At 36.7% G+C, this 7,510-nt stretch overlaps 1 pseudogene across 1 annotated transcript; it reads right to left on the bottom strand.

Moving 5' to 3' along the window:
* Positions 1-667: 667 nt before the first annotated feature.
* Positions 668-2,947, bottom strand: LOC105004493 (annotated as a pseudogene). The gene has a single exon (XR_827224.1). The product of XR_827224.1 is annotated as an rRNA-processing protein FCF1 homolog pseudogene (transcript).
* Positions 2,948-7,510: the final 4,563 nt, after the last annotated feature.

Genomic DNA, 7,510 nt, shown 5'->3' with positions numbered 1-7,510 from the left:
CTTTCTGAATTGTGCTTTGCTTACTATTAAAATATCAATAGTAATAGGACCTATTAAAGTATTTTTCTATGTATTCTATCATAGGTCTACTTTCAGTGGTGTACAAAATTAATCAGAAGCCAACTATGTTATAAGCACTACCATTTGTAAAATCATGTAACTGGGATGACCTGCCTATTTAGTACCTAGAAAGATAGCATGTAATTTGGATGGATCCACATCTGTAGATATTGAATGTACTTGAAAGCATATTTGTCAGGTCAGTTGGCATCTGTCAACAGTGCTGTGTACCTGTTTTAAAGTTGTCACACCTTGTTTGAATTCAGTGCAAGTGCTCTTATATATTACAGAGGCTTAAATCTTAATTTTAGGTACATTTCAAGAGTTTTCCAAAATCTAATATGAGTTGTTTGGATTGATATGTCTTAATGCATAACTAATTAAGAATCTCTTTTTGTGCTGGTCAGAAAACCCGTGTTAGGATCTCAGAGCTCTGTTAACTCTTACTATCTTTGAGGTCTCACATAAAGAGCGTATATGGTAACTCCATAGACGTTCCTTACGACTACAAACTGGCAGTACAGTTTTTTTTTTTTTTTTAACATTAAAAAGTGAGTATATTTAACTGTAACTCAGCTCATTATAGAGCAAGTGGGTGAGTGCAATAGTAATTCACACTATAGCATGTTTAATGAACTTGCAAAAGAGAAAACAGGTCAAAGGAAGGTGGACAAAGTTTCCCTTTTCACTAGAACCGAGGGGCTCCGTAATCATCTGGCATCCGCTCAATGTTGTACCTATGGTTAGAAATGTACATGATGGGAACTCCAGGGATCTTCCGGATTCTTCGTTTAAGGTCCCGGTCAACTGTGGCCACAATGTAACACTTGTGCTGAGTTACTCTTTGTACTAAGCAGTCATCTGCATAGGTTCCTTTGTGTGTACACGGTAATCGTTCAAATCTTGGATCCTTGGCAATCCTTAAAGCCACTCTATATTTCTGCCCTAATTTCTCAGTTTCAGCCATTATGCAGTCAGTTATACAAGGGATACACTTGGCATACAGACAGTCCATCATTGACTGCACTAAGTCCAGTTTGGCCTTAATGGAAAAGTTGATAAAGTTGGTATCGACCAGGATGTGGTAAGGTGGGCCCAGCTGTGTGTTATATTGGAAGAATAAGCAGGAAGGGTGTTGGGGGACTTCTCTTTCCTTGAGTGCACTGGGATCTTTCTTTTCTTTCTTTTTCGGTTTTAATCTATCCTTTTCTTTAAGCCTCTGATCTCTGAGACTAAGCATTCGCTTCATGGTCGCATACTTCCGTGTTTTCTTTTGCTTCCCCATGTTCACGCCGCGCTCTTGTTTCTTCCGGAATCACCGGCGGCGCAGCTCGTTTACTAGCTGTAAAACTAGTTTTTATAGTAAATAATTAAATATAAAAATATAAAAACTGTAGTTTTTATAGTAAATAATTTTAAAGTGTTGACCTCATTGTCTTATTCCATTAAAGTCCTGATTCCCTACCTACCTTCCACAAACATGCACAGAGTGACACTTGAGAAAAATACATGGTCCATAGCTGACAAGGGTGGTATCTGAGTGCAGTGATACCTGAATGTTGGTGTTGGAGGCTGTGTGAGGGGAGGATGATTCTGTCAAAACAGAACCCTTCTATGGTGAGTGGAAGTGATGACTGTCAATAATTTAAGCATGGAAAATCATTAGCTATTCAGAATACTTATTATGGAGATGAACTTAAAAAAATTTTCACACTGAGCATTTGATCAGTGAATATAATATTGACACCATTTATCCAAATCACACATTTTAGAAGCATCAGTATGTGATGTTTTCCGTGGTTGAGATCTATTGATACCCACGGCAATGACCCAGCCAGTGTCCTGGGCAAGATTCAAACCCTGGTCAGTCAATCAGAGTTTTCATTGAAATGATGATTGGTAGCTATGCATTTTAGTAATGTGTCCTTCAAACTAAATCTGATAGAGAGTTCTCTTGACCAGCCCTTGTTACAATTGCTTGGTTATGATTATATACAGGAAATTAAATTACAAAACCCATGTATTGATATAAAATGATCATTCTGATTCTTTTATCTTATGAAGTAATCCTGAATCTTATGCACTTGATTAAAAAAAAAACAAATTTCCGTAATGTCTAAGCAGCCATTAATGGAAAATATTTTACTTTTAATTGATGTTAAACTTCTAATGGTAAGTACATGACGTCTATATGTTTTTCTGTTTCTTCCTTTATTAATGGTCTGTACTAAAGATTCTGCAGGGAATGTATTTGCCACAATGGTGAATGGAAAGAACTGAAAATTAATGACTACCTGGATGATAGCTTCATTTAACTTCAGATATTTATAGAAGCTGTTTCTTACTGAGAAACTGAGGATCCTGCCACCAGTGTGCTATAGGGTGTTGCGTCTTTTAGAGTGCCAGTAAAATTTGAATCTTATGTGGCAGTGTGCATTTAGTAACTTTAGCTTTTAACAAACCACTGTGTTACCTTTCCTGAAAGGTACTCTAATGTCATAAAAATGAAGTAATTTGTCCTCTAGAACTCCGGACTTGTCCATCACTTTTTTTGTTCAGTGACAGGTATGCTTTTCATGACCATAAAAAAGGAGAGGAGCACATTGTTACTATAAAAAGGTCTTTTCTTTTTATTCTATCTTTATAGTCATTTTAATGCATTTTAGTGTTTATGGGTAATTAACTGTCTGACAGAGCTGTAGAGCACGTGAAAACTAAAATATAAAGTGCTGTCCAAGGCATTATTAGAGATGGGTAAAGCATGTGGTACATTGAAGGATAACCAAAGTAGCAACAAACCCAAACCTAGATTATCTCCTAAGTGCTGCTGCTGCTACTAAGTCACTGCAGTTGTGTCCGACTCTGTGTCCGACATAGACTGTGTCTGTGTCTGTCGTCTGTGTCTGATCCCACAGACGGCAGCCTGCCAGGCTCCCCCGTCCCTGGGATTCTCCAGACAAGAACACTGGGGTGGGTTGCCAACTAGATAAACCCAAATGCCAACAGTAACAGTGTCACAGAAGGAACAAGTCCGTTTTCATATTATTTGTGCCTGCCTCAGTGTCTCTGTCTATATCCATGATGTCTTTCATTACATTAAAATGAGACACAAAGAAAAATATATATATATAATGTGTTGTCAGTTGTGGATCAATCAATCCAAGATCAAAGATTTCTAAAATGAAGATGTAAATCAGTGGAAAAGTTACACTGGACTCACAGAAACTCAATACACATACATTTTTCTGGAACCTATGTAATTGGCATAATTGGCTTGCAGTTATTTCTAAGAAAAATTTACATTCAAGTACTAAGTTCCTCTGCATGATTTAATAGTAGATACTTGTTTTTCTAGGATTCACAGGGAACACAAGCTATTTATTGCTGGTCAGGGGTTTATTTTCCTGAATGTCACTGTAACCTCACAGCAGTTATCCAGCCACTAGATAGCAATTTTTAGGAATTAACATAGTCTTGATTGAATGAATAGCCTCTCCAAATTGCTGTGATTAACTGTTTTTCCCCAGGGACTGAAGATGTTGTTCTATTTAAAATAGTTCATTTGGGGAAAGATTGAAGTATTTTATTAATAAGGAATAACTTCTCTAGTCTGAGAAGTTTGTTTAAGGTCTATGACAATGGTTCTTAAAGGGTGATCTTGGAACCAGCAGTATCAGCATCACCTGGGACTTTTGTTAGAAATACAGATTCTTGGACCCCATCCCAGACCTGCTGAATTAGAAATTCTGGAGGAGGGACCCATCAATCTGGATTTGAATAAGACCCTCAGGTGATCATGAAGCACTCTTGGACTGAAAATTGCTAATCTAGGATTAATAACTAAATACTTCTGCAAATTAAAATTTATATATCCATTTTATGTTCAGTATGTGTTATCAATTATTTGAGAAATATCATAAAAGGAAGAAATTGTTTCCAATTAAGTCAATACTAAATCTCTACTTTTTAGAGATAATAATGATAAGTACCAGCTCGAAAATCAGTAAGATTTCTTTTGCCTTTTTAAAAAATATAGATTTCAGACTTTTAGGTACAATATTCTCTCACCTTGAGAAAAATATATCATTATATTGTTGCCAGATACTGAATTCTAAGAAAAAAAAAGATGGATTTTGTAAACTTGTTTATGACTGAAATCAAGTGAAAATATCTCTTGGAATCCCTCCTCTACATAAAAATAAGTGTTTTAGTGCTAACATTGGTAGACTCTGATGGGTTTTACCATCTTCGGTTACTTTTATTTCAAGGAAGATTGATGTTTTATTTTCATGGAAAATAAAATTATCTTGAATGTCTTTTCTTAAATAGAAGGAAAAATGACTATATTTGTCTCCAAGACAGATTTAAAATAGGCACATTTTTTTAATAGTTTTGAGTCTCTTAGACAAGATTAAATATGTATATGAATTATGAATATATATATTTTTTTACTTGTAAACTGGTAGCTTACTCTTCAATTACAAATGGGATGTCTGGAAGCCTGAAAATTAAAGCAAATTTAAGGAATTATACATGGGCCCTAGCTAGATGAAAAGAATAAAAAAGATTACCCTTTGAAAAGGAAAGATCATTTCAGTTAGTTGCAGTTCTATCTAGGATAGTGAATATAAGAAATTTTATTTTGCTATCTGGTTGCATCTAATTTTGAGGAAATGGAGTTTTCCTCATACTTTCTCTGCTTTTAGTACTAAAATTTAACCTGTGTTGATCTTACTCAGGAAGAGTAATGGACCATATTAAATTGTCCCTTCCTACCCCACTCCCAAATTTCTCTATGCTGCCTGCCCAAGAAGCATTTTTACTGACTTAATTCTCAACCATGGAGAGTGATGCTTTTTTATTGACCACTTTTTTATCCTCCTTCTGTGAGGAAAGGACTAATATAGTACCTTAAATAGAACTGTCTCCATGGCAATGGCCAGTCAGCTTTTGACTCTGAGACTTATATAAAAGGAAATTTTAAAAGGCATTTTCATGGTCTAAAATAGCAGTACAGCAAAAGTAAGGTATGAGAATATTTCCTGTCAGTTCTTGCATGACTGATTAAGCTAACATATCTTTTTTTCACATAGCACTTTTTGTCTGAATATTTCAAATGCTATAGAATGATTCCTTCACTTAATTAATGAATGATAATCATTATCTTCAGATTAATAGAAAATTTGAGGAGCTGAGGTCCAAGATTAGAATTGGGACCCTGAGAGAAAAAATTTGCCTAGGACTGGCTGTAATTTTATTCTCATAAGGAATAAAAATACTGACTAAATTATGAGCCATTCTTGATTATATTTAAACCGAATTATCTCTGGAACACTGGAAGCAATGACAAGATTAAAAACAAAAGTTTAACAAATTATGCGATTTTTTTTTTCTAACCAGTTCCTACAATTTGGGATTTTGGGGTTACTTCTCTTGTTAAAGACACCCTTGGCAACTTGCCACCCTTGTTACCTCTTGTGTCCACACCCACTGAAGAGGAAAAGCCCTATAGTTCTCACCGCTAGGCCACCTAGCCTTCAGGAAATGTCGGTCAGTGTGCGGTGTATTAGAGGCTAAGGAAAAAGACCACATTATCCTTTGTAATCTTTTGTCCTTTACTATATTCATTTCCTCCTTGATTAAGCCTTATCTAACTATGGGATTAATTTCCAGCTGAATCATCTCTCAAAAGTTCAGTTCAGTGGCTCAGTCATGTCAGACTCTGTGACCCCATGGACTGCAGCACGCCAGGCTTCCTGATCCATCACCAACTCCCAGAATGTGCTCAAACTCATGTCCATCGAGTCGCTGATGCCATCCAACCATCTCATCCTCTGTTGTCCCCTTCTCCTCCTGCCTTCAATCTTTCCAAGCATCAGAGTATCTTCCATTGAGTTGGCTCTTCGCATCAGGTGGCCAAAGTATTCGAACTTCAGCATCAGTCCTTCCAAAGAATATTCAGGACTGATTTTCTTTAGGATTGCCTGGTTTGATCTCCTTGCAGTCCAAGGGACTCTCAAGAGTCTCCTCCAACACCACAGTTCAAAAGTATCAATTCTTTGGCACTCACTCTTCTTTATGGTCCAACTCTCACATCCATACATAACTGCTGGAAAAACCATACCTTTGATTGTATGGATCTTTGTCGGCAAAGTAATGTTTCTGCTTTTTAATACGTTGTTTAGGTTGGTTATAGCTTTTCTTCCAAGGAGCAAGCATCTTTTAATTTCAGTCACCATCTGCAGTGATTTTGGAGCCCAAGAAAATAAAGTCTGTCACGTTTCCATGGTTTCCCCATTTCTTTGTTATGAAGTGATGGGACTGGATGCCATGACGTTTGTTTTTTGAATGTTGAGTTTTAGGCCAGCTTTTTCACTCTCCTCTTTGACTTTCATCAAGAAGTTCTTTATTTCCTCTTCACTTTCTGCCATAAGGGTGGTGTCATCTGCATATCTGAGCTTGTTGACATTTCTCCCAGCAATCTTGATTCCAGCTTGTGCTTCATCCAGTCTGGCATTTGACATGGTGTACTCTGCACATAAGTTAAACAAGCAGGGTGACAATATACAGCCTTGACTACTCCTTTCCCAACTTGGAATCAGTCTGTTGTTACATGTCCAGTTCTAACTTGCTACTTGACCTGCATACAGATGTCTCAGGAGGCAAGTCAGGTAGTCTTGTATTTCCATTTCAATGAAGCAGAAGTAGATGTTTTTTTGGAACTCTCTTGCTTTTTCGATGATCCAATGGTTGTTGGCAATTGCTCTCTGATTCCTCTGCCTTTTCTAAATCCAGCTTGAAATCTGGAAGTTCTCTGTTCTCATATTGTTGAAGCCTGGCTTGGAGAATTTTGAGCATTGCTTTGCTAGCATGTGAGATGAGTGCAGTTGTGTGGTAGTTGGAACATTCTTTGGCTTTGCCTTTCTTTGGGATTGAAATGAAAACTGACCTTTTCCAGTCCTGTGACCACAGCTGTGTTTTCCCAATTTGCTGGCATATTGAGTGCAGCACTTTCACAGCATCATCATTTTGGAGTTGAAATAGCTTAGCTGGAATTCCATCACCTCTACTAGCTTGTTCGTAGTGATGCATCCTAAGCCCCACTTGACTTTGCACTCCTGGATGTCTGACTTTAGGTGAGTGATCACACCATTGGGGTTATCTGGTCATAAGATCTTTTTTTGCATACAGGTTTCTTTTTTGTAGGATATCATCAGTAAATACTTAATACTCTGATGTTATTATTAAGAAGGGAGTTGATTAAAATCGGTGGCATAAGTACCATGGAATAGTGGACAACGCTTAGGATGTGTTGACATGAACTGATGTCCATAATAGATTACTGAGTGGAAAAGACCTTTTTAAATGATATTAAGTTTTTTTTTTTAATTTTTTAAAATGTAAAAAGATAATACAGAAGGATTGACTCCAAAACAAATAGTATTTATTT

This window comes from Bison bison, unplaced genomic scaffold, assembly GCF_000754665.1.
Source record: "Bison bison bison isolate TAMUID 2011002044 unplaced genomic scaffold, Bison_UMD1.0 scf7180017864478, whole genome shotgun sequence".
In the NCBI taxonomy this organism is placed as follows: Eukaryota; Metazoa; Chordata; class Mammalia; order Artiodactyla; family Bovidae; genus Bison; species Bison bison.
The sequence above is the reverse complement of the archived record's forward strand: the minus strand, read 5'-3'. Positions and strand labels throughout refer to the sequence as shown.